The sequence below is a fragment of the Bombus huntii genome, chromosome 1, assembly GCF_024542735.1.
Source record: "Bombus huntii isolate Logan2020A chromosome 1, iyBomHunt1.1, whole genome shotgun sequence".
In the NCBI taxonomy this organism is placed as follows: Eukaryota; Metazoa; Arthropoda; class Insecta; order Hymenoptera; family Apidae; genus Bombus; species Bombus huntii.
Genome location: NC_066238.1, coordinates 21,659,314 through 21,667,132, shown reverse-complemented (window position 1 = coordinate 21,667,132; position 7,819 = coordinate 21,659,314).

Below are 7,819 nucleotides of genomic sequence, written 5' to 3'. Positions count from 1 at the left end.
GTCAATATTCCGAACAACTTTTTCCTCCACATACAGCCGCCGTAGTGTTGTTCGATCTTAATTCCGTAGATGTTTGCAAAATACTTGAATTAAATTTATGTTACGATTGCAGCTCATCCTGGAGTAAGCGGCTACATTTGTATTGGCCAACCTAAACTTAGCTCCCTGACGAGAAAGATAATATAATATTGTACAACTAAAAGAGAGAAATCAATAAGTTATTGATTGGGTTAAAATGGTTCGATCAATAACCGTTAGCGGTTAAATAATTTTCAACGAATTGATGGATATATGGAATATTGCACTTTATCCCAAATCCTCTATTGGTAAAAAATGTAACAGATATCTCTGCTGTCATTTAAAAATTGTTTACAAAAGATTTACAAAATTTAAGACAAAATTTAACAAAATTTAGAAGAAAAATCTATAAAATAAACAGTTAAATAATATATTCGTATGTCGGAGATGAAAGAACACCGGAGCCTTTGGAATTTTGGATAATCCCGCAACATTGTAATCTAGAGTCTACTATAGCTGTAATTAAACAATTGTCGTCATTTGATTCGATTGTATTTGTTCGAGATTTGTGATAATGAGCTTGGGCTCGAGGCGACAACCAGTCGCCGAACGTAGCCGCGGTCACGGGATGAACGCTTTGTCTAACAAAGGTATGGAGTAATTCTATAGCTCTCCTTAAAAGAAATATTTGTGGCGGCACGCGACAGTAAACATTCCAACGGTTTCTATCCCGTGGCTCGCCACACGCAGACCCTATTCTTCGAGCAAGATGATTGCCAGATGTCGATGCGTCTCCGCAGTACATGTTCAGCTAGCTCGAGGGCCCGTAACTTTCCCTCGAGGGCGGCTAGCATCTTTTTCTAACCACCGATATGGAGATTGACCAATTAGCAGCAACGCCAAATTCCCTCACCTTCTGAACGAAGGGTATCCTCGACGAATCCGATGATCTCGTGTCCTCAGACACACCCCATCATAGTTTTCCTCTACAGCATCATCGCGACGGAGAGTCATTCTCTCGTGAGGTCGTATTAGCGAGTTACTTAGAGTCTGTACGCTCGGTGGATATTCCACGTTTTCGCAAAGAGTCCGACTTAGATTTTTGTGAGCACGTACATCTATCATCCCGTTGACCGCGGATTCGTTATTGAACCTAAGACCAACATCACTAGTATCGCGAGTGTCCAACCGCCGCGGTTGATTGTCGAGTCGGTAGCATCCATACTCGTATTAACAGACCGTACCTTCGTTATAACACGACGATGACCGATTCCAATGAAGATTCATCGAACGCCCACAACCTTATTCCTGACCCTTCTCCGACACGTATTAAAGGTGAATTAATCTATTGATCAGAAAACTGAAGCCATGCGGCGGTTATATGTATAGAAAAAAGTTGTTCAGAGTGATGATTTTAACGAAACGTCATCGAAACCTGTGAGATGTAGGTGCCCTTATTTGAATAATCCTCTTTGTTTTACTTATACAACTGATAGAAGAATGGGAAGCTATTTGAAATAATAGTAACACCGACGTAAGTGGCTCATAAAATCATGAAATAGCGGTAGATTTAGAACGTTCGTGTGAACATTATGTCTTAAAATGTAGAATATCAGAAATAATGAAAATGTCAAATATTATTAACAATGCGAAAATTTAGAAAATACATACGTGGATTAAACACCAAACGTATAAGAGTGCACCGATACGACGTGGAGCATGGCGGCAAATACCATTCTCCTAGCGATGGTTTAAATACTTAAATGTAACTACCGCATGACGCAGTTATTACAGTTATCGATATGATAATGATATGGGTAAATTAAAGAAAATAGCTTTTAACAGTCGGAATATCAACGTATACGTTTATTGTGCCAGAATATCGGTAACGATGAAATTAACAGTGCATCAGAAATATACATACTACATGACTCTGACTAACAGAGCATTGCTTCGTTATTTGTCATTGGTTTACATTAAAGCCATTGCGGTTTTAAAAGTTTATTAGACTAACGAAATTTATGGAAAAATTAAAATGTTCGCAATATTTTGTGTTAAAATTCGCCGATAAAATTGCACTAAGATAACTGAAATACTACGAAATTAAAAAGGTGAATATAGGTCATAAACGTAGAGAGTAAGTCAATAAGAAATACATGTTGCATAGAATAACGGTAATTATCTAATTTCGATGATTTTTTAATATATTATAAGAGGCATGATCCTGAAGAAGTTAATTGCCAAGATATTCGCAAAAGGCTTCAATACAATTTATGTTACGATTACGCTTCATTCTAGAGTAGGTTAATTCATAAACATATCGTAAATACTAGAATCATTATGATTTATTATTTTTAATACCAAACATACATTTTCGCATACTGAAAACCTAAGATAATGTAACGTCAATTTTATCAGAGGCCACCGCGCACCCTCAATTACCCCAGGGACCCACCATAAACCTAAACTTTTTGAGTTTATTATTTCTGTTATCTGTTTATGGATAGTCCTTGAAACAGCCCTTAGGTTGTTATACGTCCTTACTAATTACGGGGAAAGCAGGTAGTTACCTAATGGGAAAAATCCAATACTTGACTAACGAAAAAGCTGGTTTTTCCCATAAACAATATTACCTACTAGCCGCGTTGGTAGGAGGCTTTCTCCTCCTATCTTCATTTATTAACATGACCTATAACCAATTGGTATCGTGGATCGTTACCCTCACTTTTCCTAACGGAAGGTGCGAACAGCGAATCCGCGTCGTTAATTAAAAAGGGCACACCCACACCGAGCTTTCCTCCGTAATGAGACAAGAACACCTGAGGAGAAATAGACAAAACCATCGAACAGTGAACATCTCACCAATCAGTGTAAATCTGTGCTGTGCTAGAAAATAAAGACAATAGTTGTGTTACGACTCAGCTATTTTATTTCATCAACCAACCCTTATGTTTACGTGACAATAATGTGGTTATCATTATACCACATGTACAGAGGACACGTATACATATCTGCTCTAATTGGTATAATATATGAGGTAGTTTAAGGTGTAAGTGCCCAGGAACTACTCTCCATGTTCAACAAAGAAGTTTATTTAACAATTAACAGTCAACAATCAACGATCAACGATCAAGAATTAACAATCAACAATCACGCTTCTCGAGTGTGTTTGCTTCGCTGTTACGCTAGACCATTCGCACTTCGCTATTCGAAACGGAATGAATCTTTTGATCAAAACCAAACGGATTCTTTCCTTTGTTACTCCTCGATATCCCTACTACGCACGCATTTATTAGATGTCCGCGACTGTTGCTACGTATGCATTCTTCCGAATATTTAGCGAAAGAACCGTAGGGATATCGATGAAACATTAGACATGTCGGCCTTACACTTTGAAGGTATAGCGCTTTGTTGGAAGCTCCGTCGTCGAATGCCGCCACATATATTAGATTTTAATTAGTATGTACGTATGGCATACAGATAAGATATAATGAAACATTTCCTATATCAGTGGATTCATTGCATTGAAAATTACGCGGTCTCTCCACATAATCCCTGAACTTTTCAGAAATTACAAAGCAGAGACATTGTATTGAGGAAAATGTTTTATTTTATTCAAGACACGCTCTTCTTGTAGAGATACAACGATCTAGATGGCAATTAATGCGTCAAATAATTGTTGCACAATTTCTTATATTCTAAATTATTGATCCTCACACCATCCACTACAGAATCTTCTAAAACAGCGTTTTTTGTGATTTTTTTAGAAGAGAAAAAAAGAAATGAAGTTATTGAATTTTGAATTAAATATTGAATTGAAAACAAAAAACTAAAAAAGGATTAAATTATTATACATTTTTCTTCTGGGTGAACTAAAAAAAGGCAGAAAAAAACATGAAATTAAAAATTTTGGCGAGTTAAAAAAAATGTTTTTTCAAATAAACTTTAAGGTGCTATAATAATTATTTAAATAAACTTCTTGACGAACGTTTTTAGTTCGCCCAGAAGAAAAATATATAATATTGTAATCCTTTTTTGCTTTTTTGTTTCAGTCAAGAATTACAAGGTGGATCTTTCTCGCCGATTAAAGACTGCCACAACAAGACGCCCATGAATCAGGCTTAGAAATCTGTTATAATTTTTTTTTTTTTTTACTTTAAAAGAAAATTTTGTGTATTCATTAAATATACATATATAAAACCATACCTCAAAATTCAATAACTTTATTTCTTTCTTTCCCTTCTAGAAAAAATTACAAAAAAAAAACGCTATTTTAGAACATTTTAATTCAGGACACCCCCTTAATTTTTTTCCCTGTCCCATAATTACAAATTTATAAAATGTGCTGTAATCTTTACTCGTTGATAGATCATGAACTACTGAGCAATTTCTAAACATATTAACAGAGTGTGCTATCATTTCGTTCTTAAAATAAAACAATTTGTTTTATTATACACTAAACCTCACAATATTTTTAATTATTTTCAACGAACCGCATATTTTGAGCTCATAATTTTTTATTATGATATATCATACGTTACAGACGAAAAACTTTAAACGCGTCATTGAGAAATTAAAGATAGCACACCTGGGCTATCTTTTTGACTAGGAGGTATATATATGTCGGAGATGAAAGGAAAATCGGAGCCTTCCCTTTGCAATTTTGGGAAAAGTCCTCAAATGCTTTAGCTTAGATTTTATCATAGCTGTAATTAAGCAATTGTTGTCATTCGATCTGATTGTAATTGTTCGAGATTTGTGATAGCGAAATTGGGTTCGAGGTGACAACTGGTCGCCGAACGTAGCCACGGTCACGGGATAAACGTTTTGCCTGACGAAGGTGTGGAGCGGTTGTATGGTTCACCCTAGAAATGTGGTTGTGGCGGCATACGGCCTCAAGATATAAATGTCGGAGAAGAGCCATATATATATGTCGGATCACGATTCGAATTTTGGGCGCGCGACGACTCTTCATGTGGACTAGCCATCGTTTCACAAAGCCGAGATTTTATTTACACGTATATACAGGTCTATCACTAAGCTTAACAAATAATAAGTACAACTAATAATAAGTCTAACAAACACTAAGCCTAATGAATAATACGATCTACGAATAATTAAATTAAATAATACTATTAGCAATGTTTGAGTTCAAACGAATCCACGGTCACCGGGATAACTCCTTACTAAGCGAAACTAACTTAGACGCAAATGCGATCGTCGAAAATGCTCGATGTATCACTCTCCAAGGCAATCGCAAGAATGCCAGCCTCGTGGAGATTTTTCTCCCTGTACGATTGCATTTTGTTTTCTATACCCGTTTGGAAGCATCGAGAAGGTTCCAAACGCCGTTGCTAGGCACACTCGTTGGAAGCATCGAGAAAGTTCCAAACGCCGTTGCTAGGCAGTTTCTGCCTGGAGTTTTGATTACTAATACAATGTATGTCCCATTGCATCGGCACCTCCGAGGCAACATCACACGTGGCTCGGCCCGCTCTCGAGGCCGCATGCCGCCACAACCACATTTCTCGGAAAACACATACAACCACTCCAGACCTCCGTTAGATAAAACATCCATCCCGTGACCGTGGCTACGTTCAGCGACCGATTGTCACCTCGAACCCAATCTCGCTTATTACAAATCTTAAGCAATTACAACTATAATAAAATCTAGGCTAAGGTACTAGAGGATGTTCCCAAAATTTCCAAGGAAAGACTTCGGCTTTCCTTTCATCTCCGACATATATGTCGCGACATATATATATATAGACCTCCCTTGGAGTTGGCCATCGTTGTGTTATAACGAAGATACGGCCTGATACTACGAATATGAACACTACCGATTCGACAATCAACAGCGGTGGTTGGGTACTTGCGATGCTAGTGACGCTGGTCTTAGGTTCGATAACGAATCCACGGTCAACGAGATGAAAGATATACTTGCTCTAACTCAACCGTGTACTACTCACTGATCGTATGGCGCTACTCCCTTCGTCGATGGGATCTCAAGAAAGAATGAATTTTCGTCCCAATGAAGCCACAGAGGAAAACTATGATGGGGTGTGTCTAAGGACATGAGATCAGCGGATTCGTCGAGTATAGCCCTCGTTCCGAAAGTAAGGGAAATTGACGTCGCTGCCAATTGGTCGATTTGGGACAAAAACTGCCTGTCCGTTTGGAAAATCTTAATTACAAAAAAAAAAAGGTTTTATAGCTGGTCCTCAGGCTAACTGGACTTGTGCTGTGTAAGTGCCTCAACATCTGGTATTCATTGTCCGAAGGAACCGTTGGAATGTTTTACTGTCAAGTACTTCTATGAGTATTTCTTTTAATGAGGATCATACTATAACTCCACACCTTTGTTAGACGAAGCGTCCGTCCCGTTGACCGCGGCTACGTTCGGCGACTGATGGTCGCCTTGAGCCCAAGTTTATTATCACAAATCGCAAATAAGTACAATTGGGCAGAATGACGGCAAATTGTTTAATTACGACTGTAAACTTTAATTACAATTTTACGGATTTTCCCGAAGTTCCAGAGGGAGGGTTCCGGTGTCCTTTCATCTCCGACACGGCCATCCTGACTATCACACGTCCCCGTGTGTAACTAAAATATTGAGTTTTTCCAATAATAGATTTGGTACAAATAACATTATTTACAACTTAACTAAATCAAAGGTCCGGTTTAACAGCAAATTTTGTTCAGAGATTTGGTAACAAAAGGAATAAGAGAAAGAAATTAATGACATCATGATTGATATTCAAAATGCTAGTTGTATCCTGCAGGTTGTTAATCTGGTCGCGATGACATGATGGACCATTCTCGATTTCGCACCCACGTGAATCTCGTTTTTCTGGATCGCACGGCCGCCCAAAGTTTTGTTACATTATCACCCAATGGTACCTTTTGGTCACCCAATGGTGACCTTTCTTACATTATCGCCCCGGACACATGTGGAATCCCTCACAGGTAGGGTCCATTACACAGTCACATCGAGATTTCCTATATTATCGTTCTGAACACATGTGGAATCCCTCACAGGTAGGGTCCATCACATGGTCACATCGAGATTTCCTATATTATCGCTCTGAACACATGTAGAATCCCTTACAGGTAGGGTCCATCACATGGTCACATCGAGATTTCCTATATTATCGCTCTGAACACATGTGGAATCCCTCACAGGTAGGGTCCATCACACGGTCACATCGAGCTTCCTTACATTACTCTGCTAGGCGGTATCATGCTTCTGATCCTCCGAGATCGGGGTACTCATATCGCCATGGTCACTGTTCTCGCCATCGCTACAGACGTCCAATTCAGCAGGGATACGACTATTCGGCATTTTCTTCAACCTATCATGACTGTATTTATAGGAGCGTTTACCATCTACTGTTTTCGAAACATACCTATCTCCTTCCAAAATTTCAGCTATTACGAAGGAGCCCTTAAATTTTGGATTTAATTTAGTTTGATTTTATTTCCTCGTTCTCGCGTGATACAAAATCACCAGGATTAAACCTAACTACTTTAGCTTTAGTTTTGTCAAATCCACCTTTATCATATCTAGCACTAATTTCTAGGTTCTCTATTACCTGCTGTCTTACATCAAAGATATCTACTTCTCTCTCTTCGATATTATCAAGTATCAATGAGTCATAAGGTCTTTGCTGTCCTACCAATAAATGGTTCCAATGGACTCGATTTAACCACGCGGTTGGTGGTGCAATTCAAAGCCAACTGTATTTGGCCAATCGCGTCTAGCCACGATCGCCCAGTCGTTTCTACCGTTGTAAACATA